Source organism: Rhincodon typus, chromosome 4 (assembly GCF_021869965.1).
Source record: "Rhincodon typus isolate 14 chromosome 4, sRhiTyp1.1, whole genome shotgun sequence".
NCBI lineage: Eukaryota > Metazoa > Chordata > Chondrichthyes > Orectolobiformes > Rhincodontidae > Rhincodon > Rhincodon typus.
In genome coordinates, this window is record NC_063335.1 from 66,387,518 (window position 1) to 66,412,447 (window position 24,930).

Genomic DNA, 24,930 nt, shown 5'->3' on the forward strand with positions numbered 1-24,930 from the left:
TTCACAGATGCTGCCAGACCTGCTGAGCTTTTCCAGCAACTTTGTTTTTGTTCCTGATTTACAGCATCCGCAGTTCTTTTGGTTTTTATTATTTGAAAATTGTCGGTTGGGCTCAAAATGACACACACTTACGCGTACTGAAAGTTACATATATTAATACACTGAGCTGCGTTCGTTGCAAACAGAAAGTAGATATACACACTGTGCTTGCTTCAACCCAGACTGTGATGCCCACATCCTGTTAACAAATTTAAAAAAACACGAACTGCAGCGACTAAGGGTAACTGGGGTAACTAGAAAAGGTAAATAAATAAATGTTGGCCATTTAAACAACACCAACATCCCAAGAATTAATTAAACAAGCTTTTGGTCATCTGTTTAAAATTTCCATATGTGGCTAAGTGTCAAAAATTGTTTGACACTCTTGCTTAAAAAGCCTTCGGATATTTGCTACACTAAATTTAAATATGTAGTTATTGATCAATTCTTCATTGCGCAGGGAAAACAAAAGGATGTTCTATTGAGTGATCTTTCTCAAAATTTCTAACATTTGGAGGAATCTTCCCAGACCCTGAGCAACATAGGTTATGACAAGAAATTCAGGAAAAATCAGATGAAATGTCCCAGATCTTTCCAGACATCGAGATCAAATATTCCCATTTTCCAATCAAGTCTCAGATAGTAAAATGGATTCTCACTAATGAGTGACAAGAGACATATCTGCAAGGTTTATCAATCATTATCATCCTTGTTATCACCTAACCTCATCAATATGTAGCCTCCGATTCTCCCACCTGCTAGATAGAAACTAAGTACCCAAGAAGTCTGACACGAAAATCAAAACAGCCATCTTGTGACTCCAGACTTCCATCTTGGACACCAGGCACCAACATCTCAGGACACACTCCCTGGGTAGGAACCTCATAAATCTCATGTAAACAGACATTGGCATTCAACATGTACCAGCCTCACTGCATCCTCATGGCACATTTCCAATCCACTTCTGCACTTCAATCAATGCTGCTTTTTGAAGAACACCAGCACCATTGCAATACTACTGCCAGGCCATTTTATGTGTATGGACACCTAGCTCATGATATGGACCAGGGTGTATCTCAGTGATCCTCACTCACTCCACACTCACTCATCTACTACCTACTTTGATGATCACAGTCTTGCCTTGCTTTTTGGCGCTTTGTCCCCCTAGTTGAATCTTAAAGGCTCACTGTACTTTTGACTTGCCTCTGAGTGCACATACAAAGCAGTTTGTCATTGGTTGTCAGCAGTCAAGACATGTTGCTGTACAGTATTGTGCAGTCAGTGATACACATACACTTTGTGCCAGCTGGCTAATACATTGCATGTGTTTCAAGTGCAATTTCAAATGTCTACAATTCAAAGTTGAAGGGGGGGTAGTCCTCAGTTAAGTCCAGGAAGACACCCTTCAGGGAATGGTTCCTAGCACAATAAGTCAAGGGTGGCTAATGATATCAGTATAGAGCTGAGCATGGTCAGTTGGCCACTTACAGCAGTAAGGGCCAGGGTGCTCCATACCTCTACAGTATGGCCATGGTCAACTCTGTCGGTGCAGCGCAACCAGGCACAGTGCTATACAGATATCAGTCAGGGTTGTGTGATTAAGCCACAAGGGGGCACGCCATGGTCAATCCTACGAGTCCAGCTACTAAAAGTGAAGCAGCTTATCAGAGGATTTCTGTGGTAGGGAAGCTGGGGACCCCAAGTATGGGGATTGGAGGCTGATGCCTGGATGCAGAGAGAATTCCAATTGCGAAGGAGGATGACTCACTATAGAAACGTGGAAAGACTGTATCATTTGATTGTCTGTATTCTTGATTATGGACTAAAATAGATAAAAGGACTACGTTAAAACCAAAGGATTGTGGAAGGAATTGCAGCTCTTCTGAAAAAAATGCTACTGAAACTCATTGTATGTGGTGTTTCCACTGGTGCTTTGTTCAAGCAGTGGGGAAAGCTGTACGTAGATGGGATTGCACTGTGGGTGTGTGTGCAAAGTCAGATTTAGGTGGCAACAAATAGCTGTCTTATTTGAGATAAGACAGAAAAAGGTCTTTTGGTTTGCCAGCCTGCCTTATGCAACAGTAATGCCTTCCCAACCAAAATCCAAGTTATATAATCTCCTAAATGAGAATCAAGAAGTAGGACTAAATTTTACATCTTGAGTTGAAACAGTTTGTCAAATGAGATTCACAGAGTCTTGTCTACCTTGGCCTGAATTGATTTTCCTCATGGAATCGTCCGTTCTTCACCTGAATTATTGTGCAACTGGGATCCTCAATGACCTTCTCATGCAATTGTGCAGTAGGAGAGGTGGAAGCACTCAACAATGTTGAGACTTCCCGTGATTATGCTGATGACACCATACTGAAAGCCCAGATTAAAACCACTTCAGGCACTTTATGCCAGGAATTGCCCCTCTCACTGTGGTACTCATCCATTCATAATGGATATGGTCCAAAAAGGAGAGCTCACAATGGCTTTGCAGACAAGGAACTGGAGGTGCTAGTGAATGGGTGGTAGATAGAATATCATCCTTTATCCTGATGACCACATTAAGATGTCACATCACCAGATGTAGCCAGCCTGGACTGAGATAGCGGCCAGGGTCATGGAAGAGAAGGGTTAAAAAGGACGTCCAGCACTGCAGAAATAAGATCAGTTCTGATTAAGAATCATCAAACTCACATTAACTCTGCTTGCTTCCCACAGATGCTGCCAGACCTGAAGTGTGCCATCTATTTGTTTTCATATCAGATCCCCAGCATCTGCAGTTCTTTATTTTTTTACACAAGATCAATGATCTTCAATGTTGTGAAAAGGTGGGACCCATCATTTTGCTTTGTTCTCTCACACTCACAGGGTCACTCACCAATTCTGGCAGTGCAAACACCTCTCACCTCTCACGGTTCATGGAATGCAACTCTCAGTATCGCACATAATCACCACTCCACCCCGCTGAGACTAAGCGCCCCAGCTGCCCTATCTGTAACACTCCGACGCTTGTATTTGATATGCAGTACTGACGTTGTCCTAGTCCCTGGACACTAAAAGAACTAAGCACCTCACTGACTGGCTATACCCTTGGACTGGAATCGGATGAGCCATTGACAGAGTACAACCATACCCGCTGACTGACCACAGTGCCAACTGACCACACTGAGAACCCGTCTTGTTTGACTTTCAGACTTTGCACGTGCTTCAAGGAACTGGCAAGGGGCTTCATGGATAGGCTTCTGGCAGATTTTGCAGGTCTGACATTGACAGAGCCTCGGACTGTACAGCAAACATGTTCATCCCCTTGTGTGTTCAGTGCTCCCTGCTGTGACAAGTTGACACCATTTCCCTCTGTGCTTTAAAAGCAATATAAGCTATAGAGGCTGTCAGTCTCCAAGTGTGCAAAAGTGAATAAGCACTAGGAAAGCAAGGAAAGAGCCATAAAGTACATTTTGTGCAGCTAGGTAAGTGATGGTTATCCTTGCAAGCAAAACAATCTGGTAGAAGTCTTAGGCGTCCCTGAATTCCAAATGCAAGTGTTGAAAGACTGAAGTGGTTTGGGAGTTGGTGCATAAGCAGGTATGATGATGTGGTAGGGCTGGGGATTTGTAAATACCAACTTGTGTGGACAAAGAGTTGAGGAAGATGGTAGCCAAGGAACATGCAGGGGCCGCATAATAGTTGAATGATGGCTAGGCTATGCAAATGACACTACAGCTTTCAGGTATCCACACTGACTTTCATGACTGGAATTTGATCACCAAGTTTCTCGGAAAAGGAAAGAAAACTTAGAAGTAGCATAGAAATAAGGCAAGCTAGACGAATCATCAGAGGCAAGTAAATGATGAAAAGCAGTGGACCCAGCATCTATCCTTGTGGCACATCACTGGTCACAAGCCTCCAGTCTGAAAAGCAACCCTCCACCACTACCCTCAGATTTCTACCTTTGAGCCACTTCTGTATTCAAATGGCTAGTTCTCCCTGTATTCTATGTGATCTAAACTTCCTAAGCAGTCTACCTTGAGGAACCTTGTCGAATGCCTTACTGAAGTCCATTTGGCTGACATTCACTGCGCAGCCTTCATCAATCCTCTTCGTTACTTCTTCAAAACACTCAATCAAGTTAGTGAGACATGATTTCCCACGCACAAAGCTATGTTCACTATCCTTAATCAGTCCTTGCCTTCACAAATACATGTAAATCCTATCCCTCAGGATCCCCTCCAACAACTTACCCAACGCTGGTATCAGACTCACCAGTCTATAGTTCCCTGGCTTTTCCTTTCCACCTTTCTTAAATAATGGCCCAACATTCGTCAACCTCCAGACTTCCAGCACCTCAGCTACAGCTATCAATGATACAGCTATCTCAGCAAGGGGCCTAACAATCACTTCCCTAGCTTCCCACAGAGTTCTAGGGTACACTTTTCAGGTCCTAGGGATTTATCCAACTTTATGCATTCTAAGACATCCAGCACCTCATCCTCCTCTGTGATGTGGACACTTTTCAAGATGTCGCTATTTATTTCCCCATGTTCTCTAGCTTCCATATCCTTCTCCACAGTAAACACTCATACAAAATACTTGTTTAGTATCTCCCCCATCTCGAGCAGTTCCACATATAGGCAGCCTTGCTGATCCTTAAAGGGCCCTATTCTCTCGCTAGTTACTCTTTTGTCTTTAACGTATCTGAAGAATCCCTTTGGCGTCTCCTTAACCCTATTTGTCAAAAGTATCCCATGTCCCCTTTTTGCCCTCCTGATTTCCCTCTTAAGTATACTTCTATCGCCTTAACACTCTAGGGATTCACTCAATCCTTGCTGTCAATGCCTGACGTATGCCTCCTTTTTCTTGACCAAAACTTCAATTTCTCTATTCATCCAGTATTTCCCACACCTACCAGTCTTGCTTTTCACCCCAACAGGAACATACTGCTGCTGAACTCTCATTACATCATTTTTGAAGGCTTCCCATTCACCAGCTGTCCCTTTTTCTGCGAATTTTCGTCCCCAAACAACTTTTTAAAGTTCTTGCCTAATACCGTCAAAATTGACCTTCCTCTACTTTAGAACTTTGACTTTTAAATCCAGGCTATCCTTTTCCATCACTATCTTAAAACTAATAGGATTATGGTCACTGGCCCCAAAGTGCTTCCCCACTGACACCTTAATCACTTGCTCGGTCTTATTTCCAGGGTAGGTCAAGTTTTCCTCCTTCTCTGATAGATACATCCACATACTGAATCAGAAAATGTTCTTGTACACACTTAAATTCCTCTCCATCCAAGCCCTTAACACTATGCCAGTCCCAGTCTATGTTTGGAAAGTTAAAACCCCCTACTATTAACACCCTATTATTCTTACAGATAACCAAGATCACTTTACAAATTTGTTTCTCAATTTCCAGATGACTATTGAGGGTGTCAATAGTACAATTACAATAAGGTGATCTTCTCTTTCTTATTTCTCAGTTCCACCCAAATAACTTCCCTGGACACACTCCCAGGAATATCCTCCCTAAGTACAGCCATAATGTTATCCTGAAGGAAAAATGCCACTTTCCCTCCTTTCTTGCCCCCCTGTCTATCTTTCCTACAGCATCTATACCCTGGAACATTAAGCTGCCAGTTTTGTCCATCTCTGAACCACGTCTCTGTAATCACTATGATATCCCAGTCCCATGTTCCCAACATGTCCTGAGTTCATCTGCCTTATCTGTCAGGCCTCTTACATTGAAATTAATGCAGTTTCCTTTATGAGACTGACCTCATTCCCTGCTTTGTTTCTGCCTACCCTGACTGTTTGACTTGCTTCTTTTCTCAGCTGCACCAGTCTCAGACTGATCTCTTTTCTCACTATCTCCCTGGGATCCCCCCCCGCCAACTCCTTATTGGTTTAAATCCTCCTGAGCAGCTCTAGCACACCTCCCCACCAGTGCATTAGTCCCCTTCCAATTCAGGTGCAATCTGTCCTCTTATACAGGTCACTTCTGCCCCAGAAGAGATTCCAATGATCCAAAAACGTGAATCCTTCTCCCCTGCACCAGCTCCTCAGCCATGCATTCATCTGCTCTATCCTCCTATTCCGACTCTCATTAGCCTGTGGTGCCAGGAGTAATACAGATATTACTACCCTCGAGGACCTGCTTCTTAACCTCCTGCCTAACTTTCTATATTCTCTCTTCAGAATCTCATCCTTCTCTCTTCCTATGTCATTAGTTCAAATGTGCACAATGACCTCCTACTGGTCACTCTCCCCTTTCAGAATATTCTGCACCCTCTCCGATCACTTGGAACCTGACGTACCCCTCAATACATTGGAGCTAGTCTCTACCAGACACCCGACTGTTCATGCTACATTCCCCTGAGAGTCCATCACCCCTACATTTTCGAAAACTTTGTTGAGCTGGGGATAGCCACAGGAGATTCCTGCGTTACCTGGCTACATCTCCTACCTTTCCTGGAGGTAACCCATCTACTTGACTGTATCTGCGATTTTTCTACCTTTCTGCACCAGCCATCCATCACACCCACTGGCTCCTGTAAATTCCTGATTGCCTCTAATTGCCACTCCAATTGATCCATGCAATCCAATAGAATTTGCAACCAAACACACTTCTTGCAGATAGATCATCAGTAACACAGAAACTCTCCCTAATCTCCCATATCTGACAGAGTCAGCACATCACTCTACTAAAGGCCATCTTTACACCTTAACGTTCCACAGACCCAGAAAATAACACAGTCTTACTGCTCTGAAAACACTTCTCCAGGCTAACTTAGTATCTATATTTTATATTTTTAAAGTTTAATCAAGAGACAGATCTCAATAAAACATATAAACCAAAAAGAACCCACTCTACTCACTACTGTAGATTTCCAATAAAAAAGGAATAAGCCAACACTTTAAAAATACCACTTAGCTGTTCTCCTGCTGCAAGCTCCCCCACACAGGTTTCTCCAAGGTCAATTATGAATTTCACTGATTGTTTATTTTTCTTAGAATGAACTCCGAAGACCAGAGATACTTGAAACTAAACAGCAGATGCAGGTTTATTGCTTACTCAGACAGCTGTGCAGGTTTACTGCTCACTTTGTTTAACTTTCTACGTGGTCCCTGCTTTCTTGCTCTTCCTCCTTTTTAAAGTGCTGTTGTTTTGATCTCTTTTTTCTACCGAAGTTCCAAAACAATGCAGCAACTTATGTAACATTAATTATTGCTCCTAGAGTTTGAGGAAACCAGCTCCAACACTGAAAATACCTCTGAGAAGGAGCAGCTCTTACAGCCACAAATTTTTCCCGTCCATCTTGGATTACCCAGAATCCTGGGGAAGAAAATCTGGAACAAGGTGTATTTTGGTCTTGATGCTCTCTAAACACTGACAGACTAGACCTGAAAGTAACTTTTACAAACACTTTACTGAAGACAGCAGTATCAGCCATTTTAAAATTCACAGTTTTTAAGTCCATTCATGGGATGTGGCTGGTCAGCATTTATTGTCCGTCCTCGGCTGTCCTCAAGACACCAGAGGACAGTGATGGTGAGCTGCCTTCTTGAACCGCTGCAATCCACGTGTTGTATGTCGATCCACAATGCCTTAGGGAGGGAATTCCATGATTTTGACCCAGTAACAGTGAAGGAACAGTGATATTTTTCCAAATCAGATAAAGAGTGACCTGAAGGGACCTTGCTGGTGGTGGTGTTCCCATGTATCAGCTGCCATTATCCTTCTTACAGCAGCACTGTGGCTCAGTGGTTAGCTTTGCTGCCTCACAGCACCAGGGAGCTGCGTTTGATTCCAGCCTCAGGTGACTGTCAGTGTGGAGCTTGCACATTCTCCTCTTGTCTGTGTGGGTTTCCTCCAGGTGCACTGGTTTCCTCCCAGTCCAAAGACGTGCAGGCTAGGTTGATTAGATATGAAAAATGTAAAGTTATGGGGATGTGGTGGGTCTGGGTGGGACGTTCTTTGGATGGTCAGTGTGGACTTGATGGACCAAATGACCTGCTTCCACATTGTAGAGACCCTATGATTCTTTCTCTAGATGGAAGAGGTCATGGATTTGGAAGGTGCTGTTTAGGGACTTTTGGTGAATTTCTGCAGTGCATCTTGGAGATAGTAGGCACTGCTGCTACTCAGTATCAATGGTAGATACAGTGGATGCTTGTGGATGTAGTATCAATCAAGCAGGCTGCTTTGTCCTGGATGGTGTTAAGTTTCTTGAGTATTGTTGGATCTACATCCGTCCAGGTAAGTGGGGAAAATTGTATTGCACTCCTGACTTGTGACTAGTATTCCTAGCCTCTGAACAGCTCTTGTAGCCACTGTCTTCATGTGGTGAGTCCCGTTGAGTTTCTGGTCAACGGTCACCCCAAGGATGTCAATAGTAGAGGATTCAGTTATGGTAACACCATTGAATGTAAAGTAGCAGTGGTTAAATTGCCTCCTTTTGGAGATGGTCATTGTGGATGAATGTTACTTGCCACTTCACAGCCCAAGCCTGGATATTGTCCAGGTCATTTTGCTTTTGAACATGGACTGCTTCAGTACCTGAGGAGTCGCGAATGTGCAATGTTTAGCATCAATCAGTAGTGAGCATTCCCACTTCTGATCTATGATAGAGGAAAGGTCATTGATGAAGCAGTTAAAGATATTTGGGTCTAGAACACTACCCTGAAGAACTCTTGCAGAGAGGTCTGGAGCTGAAATGATCAACTTTCAACAATCTCCAATAATCATCCTGTGTGCCAGGTATGCCACTGACCAGTGGAGAGTTTGTCTCCTGATACCCATTGATTCCGTTTTGCTAGGATTCCTTGATGCCACACTCAGTCAAATATAGCCTTGGTATCAAGGGCTGTCACTCTCACCTCATCTCTGGAATTTAGCTCTTTTGTCCAAATTTGACCCAAGACTGTAATGAGGTCAGGAGCTGAGTGGCCCTGGCAGAACCCAAACTGGGCATCGCTGAGCAGTTGCTGCTTGACAGCAGTATTGATGGCACCCTCCATCGCTTTCCTGATGATTGACAGTAGACTGATGGGGCAGTAATTGGTTGTGTTGAATTTCTCCTGCCATTTGTGTACAGGACATACCTGTGCAATTTGCCACATTGTCGAGTAGACGCCAGTATTGTAACTGTACTGGAAGAGCTTGGCTAGGGTAACTGCCAGTTGTGGAGCACAAGTCTTCAGTACAATTGCCGAATTTTGTCAGGGGTCTTTGTAGTATCCAGTATCTCCAACCGTTTCTTGATCTCATGTGGATTGAATCGAATTGGCTGGTGATTGATATCGATGATGTTGAGGACCACTGGAGGAGGTCGACATGGATCATCCACTTGGCACATCTAGCTGAAGATTACTGCAAATTTTTCAGCTTTTTCTTTTGCACTTGTGTGTATTGGGCTCTTCCATTGTTGAGGATGGGGATATTGTGGAGCCTCCTCCTCCAGTAAGTTGATCAATTGATATGATGTGCTCTAAATTGAACGGGTGGCAAAGCTGAATATGACAAATATGAGTCTGTCAGTAACACAGGAAGGACTACAAACACACTCTCCAGTGGATGATTATGCAAAGTATAACAGTGATAGTGATAAAAGACTTTACCTCATTTAGAAATAAACAAAAGTCTCTTTCATTCATTGTGCATTAACATTCTTCACTTTTGTACATGTTTGCTTAGATTTTCACAATCAGCCAGGAGAAATTAATCAATTTTACTGCTATTATAAATAATGTATTAAAATGAAAACAACGTATTCCAGGTGCAAAGAATTATGTCGGGGATGATGCTAGATGTAATGTTCAATTTGGACTCAATTTACCCTCATAAAATTTGTACAACAGATTTTTCCCGAGTTTATTCTCGTGCCTCAGGCAATCGTGGTTTCATTTCAAACCTGGCAATAACTTTCGGAAGCTAAAATACACTCTCCAGCTGCACTTCCATATAACGCAAGAATTTTCTCTAGTCTAAATAAATGTATTCAAGTATTTTAGCTTTGGCAGTTCAATTGTTATTTTTCATGACACCTCCACTTTCTGATACAACATATCAGCTGGGGAATTGTTGTTCTCATATCTGATAATAAAGCACTCAATTAAAGACATCAAATTTGGATATATCCACTGTTTTAGTATTCCTTTGGTTCCACTTCTAACTGTTGTTGTCTCACCACATCATTTAAGTAAACAAAACAAATACTAGTGTAAAGAATTTACAATATTGTGGTCCAAAACAATTTTTAAAAATTATACGATATTTATATAATATTCTGGCAGGAACATTGCAAATAGCATTAAAACATTCTTTCTTAATTTTGTATAAATAACCTCTGCAAGCATAATTCAACTACTGTTTTTTCTTAAATATATTACCAGATATATGGTATGAAACTTTGTTTGGAGAAGTCACAGTGTAAAAAAAAAAACATCTTTCCATTCCTTTCATTTATAATATGATGGAATAAATGCTGTTTTAACCAGTTGGGGTGTAAAGTTTACTTTTACAAAACACAATGAAGAAATTTAGCCCATACCAATGATCATGCGCAAAGTGAGTTTCCTTTCATTCTACTTACTTTTTTTACCCCATCAACATATTCTTCTATTCCTTTCTCCCTAATCTGTCTTATTTGTCTCAACCAGTCCAGAACGTAACAAGTTCACACTTCACACACAGAAATGGATGGGTTTAGATTGGTTGGGATGACACAGTGCTAATTTGGAACTGAATTTCACCTACTTTCAGCATCATCCAACATCTTTTATGATGGAATCTGTGGTTTCAGAACTGGTATTTTTTGAAACAGTCTCGATTTGAAAAGGGAAACTAAGAACGGAACAGATTCTCCCAGCTACTAAGAAAACTAAGTCTGAAACTGAGATTAGAAACCAAAACCTCTGCAGATCAATCAAAAACTGGTTAAAACTACATCAATGAACACAGCACCACCAAAGCTCAAGGAATGAGTCCAGTGTGAGCACAGATGGTCTGAAAAAGAGATTAGTTCCAGAAGTTTAGAATAGGCAAATATCCAGTTGCTACTATCTGAAAACATCATTGGTGTTGAGCCACCATCTAAATCAGTGTAAACAGATTTGAGGACATTCTTCAGACTTTGACATACTTGTTGAAGATCATGCCTGTGGAACTCAGATTAGTTGTGTGCTGTTTTTGGCTAGGGATTTAGCTAAATCATGGAATGGAATTTTTTGAGAGGACGATGATGTTATGAAGGAATTTGTCACTGAGATTGAGGGCAGATATGTTGAGTGAACTTGGTCTTAGTCGTATCTGTCATTTAATGTGTAATTTATGGGGTATAATTAACCACAATTTGCCAGTTAATTCATGATTAACATGTTGAACCAGGTTTTAAAATAATTGGTTCAAGACAGTATTTCATTTTTGCTTTGTTTGATTCTTGTCTTTTTTTGTTTTAACTCATGGAATCTTCTGGTTTTATCCTTTCAATAAATAACTGGGATTTCAGGTGTCTTTTTTATAAAGCGTGATTGGTCTCAACAAACACATAAGAGTGTAGGAGTAAGCCATTCAAGCTACATGCTTCTCCATATGCTAACATTTTGTGTTTCATGCACAAGAACACCAAGATCTCTCTGCTGTACTTTTAGAGTCTCTCTATTTAAATAATCATCTGTCCTTTGTTTATTCTTACCAAAATCACTTTCCTTCATTGAAGTCCATCTACCAAGTTTTTACCCACTCACCCAATCTATATTCCTTATGTTCTTGTCAAAGCATGTCCTCCCATCTATTTTTGTATAGCCAGCAAATTTGGATATGCTACACTCTGTGCCAACTCATTAGTATAGATAATAAATAATTGAGGCCTTTGGACCAATTATTTTATCACTCCACTAGTAACATCTTCCCAACATGAAAAAGACCCATTCATCCCAACTGTCTGTCTTCTATACATTAATCAGTCTTCAGTCCATGTTAATACATTAGTCCCAATACGGTGAGCTCCTATTTTGTTGAATAACCTTTTACGTGGCACCTTACCAAATGCCTTCTGGAAATCTAAATACACTGCATCTGTAGGTTCCCCTTTATTATATCTGGTTGTGAAATCCTCAAAGAACTCTGCTGACTGCATTGGGATTTTATAATAGTCCAGTTATTTCTTCCATAATAATAGACTCAAGCATTTTCCCAGTAACGGGAAAATAAGAGGTTAGGCTAACTGGCCTATAGCTTCCTGCTTACTGCCTCCCTCTCTTCTTAATGGGAGCATCATATTAGCAGTTTTCTAATCTGCTGGAAGTCCCACGGAATCTAATGAGTTCTGAAATATTTCTACCAATGACTCCACTGTCTCTGCAGTTACTACTCTGGTATACAGGCCATCAAGTCCTGGCAACTTGTCTGTCTTTAATAGCATTATGTTTTAAATTCTTTGTCCCTCATAATAGAGATTGCTACAAGAGCTTTCTTCCCATTAGCACTTGTTTATCTGATATCTTTGGGATGTTTATAGTATCCACCACCATGAAGACTGATGCAAAACACAGAAATTTATATTAATGTTCCCTGTTATCAATTTCCCAGTCATTCTATTTGAGATAGACAGACTTTTAATCAATAAAGGAATGAAGAGTTATGGAGGAAAGGCAAGCAAATGGAGTTGAGGATTATCAGATCAGCCATGATCTCATTGAATGGTAGAGCAGACTCAATGGGCTGAATGGCCTATTTCTCCTCCTATGCATTGTGGTCTTTCTTTTCATTCTTCCAAGCATCCCACAAGCTACTATTTCTTGTATATAAACAGAAGCTCTTGTTGTTTATTTTTACTTTTCTTGCCAATTTACTTTCATAATTCATTTCTTCCTTTTCATTATATTTTAAATAATACAATGCTGGTTCCTAAAATTCACAATTCTCTGGCCTACCACTAGTTTTTGCCACTTGGCTTTACTTTTTGATTAGATATTGTCCTTGCGTGCCTTTGTTAACCACAGTGGTTCATCCTCCTCATCATGTCCTTCTTTTTGACTGGAATAAATCTTTGCTAAGCTTATGAAATATTTCGTTAAATGTCTATTACCGCTCATAACATACCTCCCAGCTGACTACAGATAATTCTTTTGTCATACTTCTGTAATTGCTCTTATTCAAGTTCAGGACTCTGGTTTGAGACATGAGCTGCTCACCCTCATATGAAATTTGAAATTCTATAATGTTGCGATCGTTACCGCCTAGAGAATCTGGAACTAGGAGAACTCTTATTAACACTGCCTCATTAAACATTGTTAAATCTAAAATAAGCCTGTTTCTGGGTAGGAAGTGCAACATACTGCTCTAAAAAATGATCCCTGGTGCACCTTGAAAATTAATCTTCCATGTTACCCTTACCCATCTGATTTGGTTGGTCAATATGCAGATTCAAATCATCCATTACAACTGTAGTGCCCTTCTTATATGCCTGCATTATTTCTCAATTTATACTTTGTCCTACAGTCAGGCAATTCTTCACAGGCCTATTAGACGATTCTCACCATTGACTTCTTTCCCCTGTTAGTTCTTATTTCTACTCAAACTAATTCTACATCATGATCTATTGGACCTATATCACTACTCACCTCCAAACGGATACCTTCCTTTATTAAAAAAACTATCCTATCTTTTTGCTTATTTCGCTGGAATGTCGAATACCCTTGAATATTGAGTCTCCAGACCACATGTAACATTTATCAAGTCATAACTTGTTTTTCTTTGTGCCGTCAACTCCTCGATCTTGTTACAAATTCGACATGCATTTAGATGAAGTGCCTATACCTTTGACTTTTTATTATTACTACTTATTCTGGTTCTAATTCACAATGGTTGGCCACAAGGCAGCCGGCGTGCCTGGACAGAACTCTGGCGGTCAGCGGCATCACAGCTTCATTGATGTTCGGAGCAGTACCAGAGCGGGACTCTGCAGCAAGGCAGCTAATGCAGCAACGGAGCATGGCAGTGGCTGGGGCAGTGTGAACCCCACGGCAGCAGTAGCAAAGGATAGCAGCAGCGGCTGTCAGCAAAGAGGCAACAGTGACGAAAGATGGCAGCAGCGGTGGCTGCTTGTGAAGGATGTTGGCAACGGCGAAGCAACAGTCAGGGCCAAAGCCTTGTGAGTGGCAGTGAAGCCTGGCGTGCCCGATGGAGGTCAGCAGCGGTAGTTGGAGGCGAAGGTGGCCAGTGAGCTTGGGCGAGTCTTAGTGCAGTGTTGCCCAGTGCAGTGCAGAGCAAGCCCTCTTGGGGAAAGGCCAGATTGGAGCATCTGCAGGCCCATGGCTTAAGAAAGCACTGTAATGTTTGACTTTTTAAAACATTATTTCTTTATTTTTCTACGTTTTATACTAAAAAATCTGTAGTGCTGAATGTTTTAACATATTTTTCCATTTCTGTAACTAAGATTTTGTACCTTGTGTGGCAACATTGTACACTTTTCACTGTACTTTTGTACCCGTACTTGAGTACACATGGCAATAAAATCTAAATCTAATTTTTGCTACACTCTTCGGCTTATATTTTCTACCCTTCCAGTCACAATTTAATTATTGTTTGTTTCTCCACTACCCCATACTTATGGCTCAAATTATAATCCAGAAATTATCATATTTGTGGTTCTGTCTTTTAATTTATCTGCAACCTACACATAATCCCTCAGCACAGCCTATTATTGGTACCTATGTGGACCACAGCAATTGAATCTTTCTCCATCCACTGTAGACCAGTATTTTGGTTAGTTCCTTGCTGTAGCTTGTACCCTCATCCACACCAGGAGCAAGAACTTTGTATTAATTGGATAACGGCACTGGCTCAGGTTCCTCAAACGCTAAATTCGGGATCCCAATACCTGCCTTGCTTGCATTTACACCCTTCTGTCCCTGACCACAAGCCAAATTTGGTTAAATTAATTTAATAGGTGCCTAGATAACTCTCTTCCTCCCTGATGCATCATAGCAATTCAGATTCCAACTCATCAAACCAGAGCAACAGTTCCTTCAGCACACAATGCTTGCTCCAGATGTGGTCAACATGGATCACACTGGTACTCCCATATACAACAGCTGTAACACATCACTTGACCAGCCTATTCTATTTAATAATTTGGATGCTCAATATTTTAGGTATGAATTTACTAATAGTCATGTTCGGTTGTACGAACATCTACTGATTTAAACCACTTGGCCATTCAAAAGCAGAAATGCCCACCAGTAGCCTGCCTGTTTTCTTGTGGTGTCACACTTCAGCTGACAGGTAGAAACAGGTTAATGGGGCTTATTGCTCTCGTGTGTATTTCCTGATATTCTTGCTGCCTTTCTCACATGGGTCTGCTCTCCCATTCAGCAATATAGAAATAATTACTTGCCTCATACTCCTCCCAGTCTGCTTCACAGTGATGGTGATCCACTGATTAACAGTGAATAAAATAAAACAAAACAGTACAATAATAATAAAACAATCTAATAAAATAGTTCTACCCAAAACATTGACTGCTTTCTCTCCACAGATGCTGCCAGACTTGCTGAGTTTCTCCATCAATTTTTGTTTTTGTTTCTGATTCTCACTGATGCTTACCTGATATACAGTCCTCCCTGTCCCAAGTGCTGCAGTAAATTCTTGCTATCCATTACTTAAAATGATTAGTACATGCAGCCATGGCCCCATTGCCATTCACTGGTGCAAACATCAGCAGGTCACTGAATTTGCTGATGGCTAGTCCTGTTTAAAGACATAAAGGAAATGTACAAGCTCACTGTCAGAGTGGTGGGAGCTTTTTCAAAAGTAAACTTAGGCTGATACTTTGGGATACACTTGACTACGCAAGAATTACTGATGAAAGCTGCACAGTCAAGTCACAGCTCAGGCACACTGACAGCTTTTCATTCATGAAGCTGCATCTTTTTACCATATTGCAGGAGAGTCATACACATACTTTCCTCTATTTTACAGAAACAAAAGGGACAAATAAAAGAAAAGGAGCAACAATTAACTCACAGAGGATAGCATGGCTCAACGCTTCAGCCCCTACATAGGAGGCTACACTCACCATCATGAGAAAGGATATCACCAAGTCCAGTAACTGACAAGTCTGGAGAGAGTAATGATGAAAGCATTTGAAAACCAAATTCTTCTCTCAACTCATTTCCATTTCATTCAATAATTGTTTTTGACTGTCACGCTCCATCAGCTATAATCGCGCAGTGCTTACTTTTTCTTCTTCTATTCCCAATGCAACACTTGCCCCTTTATTTGGAAACTTCTCAGTCAGAAGGGAAAAACAATAAAAATGATTATCTTGATCTTACATTCACAACTACCAGCTTGAAGTTTTTGATATTTGTACTTAAGAGGTTAGGATTGAAAGGAATCTGCCGATCACAAAAAACCAGGCATACGTGCACTGAAAGAGCAAGCTAGCTCAGAACTTTGTTTAGCAAAGAGAAGGCTAAATGATCAGAAAGTCATGGGATGGAGACTCTCTCACCTGCTAGAGTGCCCTGATTGATTCTGGAGCAGAAAGAATTGAGCGTGGCTTTCTTGGCCAGCAGGCCAATTACAGACTTTAATGCAGTCATACAGGCATTAAATGCAGTCATCCTGCTGCCACATATTATACCAGTGGGGGACATGCAATGTAGACAATGCCAAAGTAAACTCTGTCATGTATGCCTGCTTCCTTCGGTGAGCGTTCCCCGATTAGGTTGACTTTCTGCCTCAGCTACCTTTCCTCCAGGGCACCAACAAATATCTTCAGTCTGGGTCTGCTGTATTCTGATAATGGCCACCACTCTCAGAGGTGCTGAAATAGAAGTCTAGTCACTGACCCAGAGAGAAAGACAGCACAATGTACAGGAATATTATTATGCACATAAAATAGATACACTCATAGCTAATCTTATTAAATTCTTAAAGAATAATTCTTTATGAGTTTGTGTTTACATTTTTAATATATTTAAAACATTTCGTGCATTTTTGAGAGATATTGAGAAATGAAATTGGTGTGAACGGCATATAAAAAAGAAATATTTTGAACAATTCTGTTGCAGCCCCCTCTGTTTGCTGGCTGTTTATTGGCAGCTTTGTTTTCTGTTTGTTAGTTTTTCATCTGTATTTTCTTTTGCCTGTTTAGTCATATTTCACGTGAAAAAGCACCATGTGCCGTTTTCTTGCCAGTGAACCCTTTGAGACTCTGCAAATGTTAGGGATACACTAGAGATGTGACACTTTTGAAATGCGTGATGCATGAGATACTTCTGCTAGACACACTATATTTCATTGCAGAGTTTGGCCTAATTTGAAGAAAAATGCCAATTGGAATATACATTAAAATACACCAAAACACCAGATTCTGAAATGAAAATGGATGATGTTAGGAATGAACATGCAATAATTGAAAATGAAACATCAATTCTCACAAGTCTTTGCATTTTGTATCTGAGGAAAGCAAAGCAGTGAAATTTGTAAGGCAGACAAAATGATATCTGAATTAATTTTTCTTTAAATCTAAAGCAGATCACTGTGCCAGATTGGTTCACGTAATGTTGTACATTCTTGTGAACACTATAATTTCCCTTGTACGAGCCCTAGTGGCCCCAAATAAAACAGATGTTCCATTTCAAGCTAAACTGATATAATTACATTACAGAAAGGTAAAAGTATGATGGCACTATAGTATTGTTAGAGACCATCTGCAGGTAATCTTTCAGCATTAGGTGTGCAGCTTGTCAAAGTTCCATCAACAGCATTCAAAACCATAGTAAAAGGTACATAATTTTTTAATACTATAATTCTTTCTCTCTTTTCTTGAGAATGTTCACTTTGTGTTCAAAGGTGACCACCAGAAACACACTTAAGCAGTAAGCTGAGACAGTGGATGGAATCTTCTGCTCCCAGAGGTGGTGAGCTTCGAGGTAAGATGGGTAGAGTTTTGGGTATTGGGTAGTGAGCTTACAGGTAAGATGGGTATTGAGTTAAGCAGATGGTATCATACCTGAACACGGCTGCTTTCCGCCCCTTCTGCCAGAATAAAGTTCTTGATGTGATGGTCCATAGTTGACCTGCCATCAATTCAGACCCCTAAGTAGCCAATTAAGGGCCTCACTCCACTGCTGCTGGAATGTATCCGGTTGCCTGTGAGACTATTGCTATGTGATGCTCACAACTGTTGCTACCCTGCAGGTAGCTGTCAGTTTGGAGGAAGTGGGGGGGGGGTCCTCAATCAGAGACGAGCTGTTCCTGATTAAGAAACGGGAAGTCGGGTAGCCGCGTGGCCACTATCTCTTTGCGGTCCTTCTCCCTACAATCCCCAACAACACCCTCCATCCAAACCATCATTTTCTCTGCAATTCTAGGAGTCTGAGAGTCTCTTCTGTCAGCAGGAACAGCCTCTTCAATAGCACAAGAGCTACCAGCCTCTGATTGGTTAACGGCACTCTCAGGACAGGATTTCTGCTCCCATGCCCCAGCACGCTTTCCACCCCACTGCTTCTTGATTGAAGGGGATTGCTTGCCAGTGGCCTTGCCATTGCCTAATTAGCATGTGGTTTGTCAGGTCTTCTTCAGCAGTGGCAGTGTGGGACTCTTGTTAGTTTCCAGCCAGCCAACAGATCTCTGGCACCTCAACAAGTACAGATGAGATGAGAGGTCAGCATAAACTATGATTTGTAACTGAATTGTCCCCGATTTGTACTGCTCAATAAAACATCCCTGAGTGAATTTGCCAGACTGTAATTAACTCATCAATCCAAACTATTTGAACAAAAACGTCCTGCTACTAACACTTTAATAATGAATTTTGTCATTCCCAATGGCAGACATTAGGCCAAGTGGCCCATAGCTTCTTACGCTTCTGTAGAGAGACTTCCTCCAATTCTCAATTGACAGTGCAATTCAAACCCACTATCTCTGCGAAGTAATAGTACAACGGCCAATAGATATATGGGATCACCACCATCAACTTATCCTCCCCCCAATGTCATTGGCACCGCACTGTCATTGGGTCAAAATCCTCAAACTCTTCCTGACAGCATTGAGTTACATAGAAAGGCTGGATAGGCTGGACTTTTTTCACTGGAGTTTCACTTGAGGTTTAGAGGAGACTTTACAGAAGTTTATAAAATTATGTGGGGTATAGATAGAGTTAATGGTAGTTGTCTTTACCCTAGGATGAGAGATTTCAAGATTGGGGACACAGTTTTAAGGAGAGATGACTGAGATTTTAAAAAAGAGACATGAGTGGCAATTTTTTTTTTACAGAGAACGTGGTTCTCATATGGAATGAACTTCCTGAGGAAGTGGTGGATGTGGGTACAACTACAACATTTAAAAGACATTTGGATAAGTACATGAAGAGGAAAGGTTTGGAGGGATACCGGCCAGGAGCAGGCAGGTGATCCAGTTTAGCTTGGGATTATGCTCAGCACGGACTATCTTTTTCCGTGTTGTATAACTCTGTGACTCTATCGTACTCAACAGATCTGGTAATTTTGGGTGTAGGATCAAAAGGATCATGAAAATTTCCACATTGTCACAAACATATACACAAGGTCAACTGAAAATAGAGATCATAAAATTATTTTTTAGGGAAGGGTATTAAATAACTTGGAACCATGCAGTTAAATAGAGCTGAGATCCAGATCAGCCACAATCTAACAGATCCTGAGGTTTCTTTTTACATTTATTCATTGATGGTCAGATCAAGGGGGTGGTGCTGAGCCTTCTTGAACCACTGCTATTTATGGGGGTAGGTACAACCCACACGCTGTTATGAAGTGAGTTCCAGGATTTTGATCCAACTGCAATGAAGGACAACAGTGCAGTTTCAAAGTCAGGATGCTGTGCAGCTTGGAGGGGACTCGCAAGTGGTGGTATGCAATCACACCATGGACTTGTGCCTTATTTATATATATATATGAATATATATGTGGTGAACAGGCCTTGAGGAGTCGGCCAGTGGTGCTGAGTTATTTGTCACATAATTCTCAGCTTCTGCCTATTCTTCTAACCAAAGTATTTATATGGCTGGTGCAGTCTAGTTTCTGATCCATGGTGGCTCTAGGACATTGATATTTCTGCTTCATGTAAGCCTAAAATTGCATTATACAAATGTAAATTGTAAAAACATCTATCTCCAGTGAACTAGCTTTTAAATTCACCCTACTGTTAAATTTGGCAGGATCTTTACATTCATCATAAAGTGATCCCTGCAAGTATTGAGGTCAATGATCCAAAGCAACAAAGCTCTTGTCATCAAATAATCTTCCCGCCACTCTGAAATTAAAGTTTATATCATAACACACACCTGCAGACAGTTTTAGTTGACTACAATAACTATGCAAAACAAATAAGTTTGGTTATATTGTTTGACTTAAAACAGATATTTGCTAACCAACGGTGTAAAGGTAACAAATTTGCAAATTATGTGTTATTTTAATAGCACAGCGGACAAATGGCACAGATTTGTAGAGGCAGACATTTACCAAAGAATGAACAAGGTAGATTTTCAATAGGATCACTTTTTGAAATAAGTTATTTCAGGCAAACACTACACCTTTTGTCAAAAGAAATTGAGACAAATTAGTTGGCAAAATAGCAGACTAACAAAATAGTATCCCTTGTGTGCGTGTGAGAAAATAATCGGGATGTAGATCAGACTATAAAAGCACTTTGTTGTGGAAAGATTTCAGGCAAACATATCAGCTCACGCTTAATATCCTAACCTCACCATCAGTAAGGTAAGAATCACTTGCCCAAGGTAATTTATGCAGTTTAATTAAACACAGGTTTAAATTGAAAACCCATATTTTCTGACAATCTTGTGTTTTGACACAGTCTGAGTAATCAGACATAATTTAACAGATCAAATGTATACAGCTTCAATTACCAACTTAAAACTTACAAGCCTGGATCATTACGTAAAATGCAATATTTACTATGAACTTCAAGAACCAATAATCAGCAACTATTTATCGGACAGAAGCTTCTTCTTCTGTAAGTCAGGGAGGCATTTATTTTCTTTAGGATATAAATTCAAACCTTTTCTGTCGGGTGTCAGCTTCAAACAAAAAACACTAATATCAAGAGAGTACAGTGAAGAAATCACATACTGAGCAACAATTTCCCCAACATGCAACTAATAAACAAATCTCTGCCAATAGAGAAATTCATAATCTGAGGAAACAAAGTCACCCACCAGGACCAATGTGATATCACTAATCTGAAACTGAAAGCAATCAGTGTGACAACCATAAATATTATGTGAATTAAGGTGAATTAATGTTAAAACAAATACCCTTTCCTCAACAATGAACTGCAGACCTATTTCATACTATATTTAAGCTTAATCTGTCAAGCGAAAGATAACTATATTCATGGCAGGTCGCTTCACTTCTATGACAAGTTGGCTGCGTAGTTTACTTGAATGTCACAATCTGTTGCCCATATTTTGCTTTATCAGTCATTAATGTTTTGGATCAGACCAACCCCCTTTCAGATATATCAAGGAGATAGTCTACACCCTAACCTTTTCTTATTTAAAGCATAAGGTGCTGTGTTCCATATGTGATTCAATTGGTTACGCTACTCGGCTTCAAGCAAAACACACTTGTTTCTTAATCTACAGTTAAAGTACAAACAATAGAAGGAAGAATTGGCCCAACTTTATTGGAAAACTTAACAGAATAATGTATTATTTAACTACTAAACAGCAACTGTTTGAACATTGTAACATCCCATAAACACTGCAAAGGCAAATTCAATAAAATAGATTGTCTCACATGCAATGTTTCCACAGTCCAGGAGGAAAGAATATCAAAAGAAAATTTTGGCAGAGAGACAGAATTCAAGCAATTTGCTGTAGAAGGGAAAGATATATGGCAGTTTCAAAACCTCAACTACTGAAAGCTAAACAAAAACTCTGGTTCCGTGGGAGCCTGACTCCACCTATTCATGCTGCTTTCATTGTTCCAACTTTTAAAAAAAAAACCAAGGCCTCACAAGCTGCTTACTTCATTGGCTTGGAACAGACTACTTCTCACCTCTGTCTCAACTTCTTTTCACAAAAAAAGGACAAAATACATCTCTTAGAGCCACAATATTGTGACGCTAACTACAATTAATCCCCATTGGATTAATATTGGTAATTAAGGAATATTAATCAAGGTGATGCATCCAGTACATAGATCCATAGGTACCACAGAGTCTCTTTTTATTAGTCCCAATAGTTTAAAATATTTGTAATGAAAACTACATTTCAGTATTATCTTCATTTGTCAAACAGTCATTATAAGTTTTTAACATGTTTGAGGGATGTGGGCATTGCTGAATAGTCTGGCATTCATTGCCCATTGAGACTTTGATGATAAATTGCCTTCTTGAACTGCTGCAGTCCACAAGGGTGACGCATACATTCATACTACTGAGAGAGAGAGTGGCCCAGGATTTTGACTTGGTCATCATCATCATCATTGTCAACAGTCCCTCGCAAAAGAGGATAACTCTCTTCCACTCTCAGGATGAGCCCGCCAGTGGACTGTACAGACTGATATGGCTACCAGATGTCTGTGGGAATGTTGTACTTCGCCGGTGAGGTCTTGAGGATATTGATGGAGCGCTTCCTATGTCTGCCTGGGGCAGAGATTTTTTGCAGCAACTTCTGATAGAGTCCACCAGGGGACAGGCAATTCTGAATTTGGTGATGTGTAACAAAGCAGACTTAATTTGGGAGGTTAAGGTGAAAGAACCCCTTGAGGATAGTCGTCATAATATGATAAAATTCACTTTGCAGTTTGAGAGGGAGAAGCTGGAATCGGATGTTATGGTGTTATAGTTGAGTAAGGAGAACTACAAAGACATGAAGGAGAAGCTGGCCAGACTTGATTGGAAGGGGAGCCTAGCAGGGAAGATGGTGGAGCAGCAATGACAGGAGTTTCTGGAAGGCACAGCAAAAAATCATCCCAAGAAAGAAGAAACATGCTAAGGGGAGGATGAGGCAACAATGGTGGACAACGAAAGTCAGGAACAGCAGAATAACAAAAGAAAAAGCATACAATGTTGTGAAGATCAGTAGGAAGCCAGAGAATTGGGAAGCTTTTAAAAACCAGCATAGGATAGCTAATAACGCAATAAAGGAAGGAGAAGATGGAATAAGAGAGTAAGCTAGCTAGTAATACAAAAGATGATTGCATGAGTTTCTTTTAATTTCTACAATGTAAGAGAGAGGCAAGAGCAGACATTGAGCCTCTGGAAAATGAGGCTGAAGGAGAAGTAATGAGGAAGAAAGAATTGGCAGAGTAGCTGAATAGCTACTTTCAATCATTTTTCACAATGGAAGGTACCAACAGCATACTAGGACTTTAATACAGTCAGGGGTACAGATGAGTATAGGGGCCACCTCTAAGGAGAAGGTGCTGGGAAGCTGACAGGTCTGAAGGTGGATTAATCACCTGGACTACACCCCAAAGTTCTGAAGGAAAAAGATGAGGAAATTGTAGACGCATTGGTAGTAATCTTTCAGGAAACATTCGAGTCAGAAAGGAGGACTGGAAAATGGCTAATGTACCACCTGTGCTTATGAAGGGAAAAAGGCAGAAGACAGGAAATGATAGGCTAGTTAGGTTGACCTTGGTAAGATTTTAGATTTCATTATTATGGATGAGACTGGGGAGTACCTTGGAAGTGCATGGTAAAATAGGAATGAGTCAGCACGGTTTCGTCAAGGGGAGGCCATGCCTGACAAATTAGTTAGAATTCTTTGAAGAGTTAACAAGGAAATTAGAAAAAGAAGAGCTATGGATGTTATTTATTTTTATCTCCAGAAGGCCTTTGACAAGGCGCCGCAGAGGAGGCTGCTAAACAAGATTAGAGCCCATGATGTAATGGGTAAGGTACTGGCACGGATCGAGGATTGGCTGACTGGCAGAAAGCAGAGAGAAGGGATGCAGGTCTTTATCAGGATGGCAGCTGGTGTTAGACTAGTGGAGTTCCACAGGGCAACATTTTGGGGCCACAACTATTCTCGTTCTACCTGGATGAAGGAAGTAAGGGCACTGTTGTTAAGTTTGCAGATAACACAAAGATAGATGGAGAGGCAGGTTATGTTGAGAAGCAGGGAGGTTTCAGAAGGGCCTGGACAGGCTAGGAGATTGATAAAAATGGAATACAATACAGGAAAGTATGCGGTTCTGCAGTTTGGTAGGAAGAATAGAAGCACAGACTATTTACTAAACAGGCAAAGGCTTTGGAAATTGAAGCACAAAGGGACTTGGGAGTTCTAGTTCAGGATTATCTTATAGTTAACATGCAGGTTCAGTGACAGCATAGAAGGCAAATGCAATGTCAACATTAATTTCAAGTTGGCTAGAATGTAAGAGCAGAAGTGTACTGCTGAGTCTATTTAAGGCTCTGGTCAGACTGCAATTTTGGGCTCTGTATCTAAGAAAGGATGTGCTGGCACTAGAAGTGGTTCAGAGGAGGTTTATAGGAATGATCCTGGAGATCTTCTTCAGAGAGTCAGTGCAGACATGGTGGGCTGAATGGCCTCTTACTGCACTATAAGCATTGTAGGATTCTATGAAGGACTTGTCATATAAGGAGCAGTTGAGCACTGTGGTTCTTTACTTGATAGACTTTAGAAGGAACTGGTTGAAACTTACAGAATACCAAAAGGCCTGGTTAGGACAGACATGAAGATGATATTTCCGCTAAGAGGAAAGACTAGGACCCAAGGGCACAGCTTCAGAGTGAAGGGACAACCCTTTAGAACTGAGATGAGGAAGAATTTCTTCAAGGTGGTTAATCTGTGAAACTTGTTGCCACAGAGGGCTGTGGAGGCCAAGCCATTGAGTACAGTTAAGACAGAGATAGATGAGTTCTTGA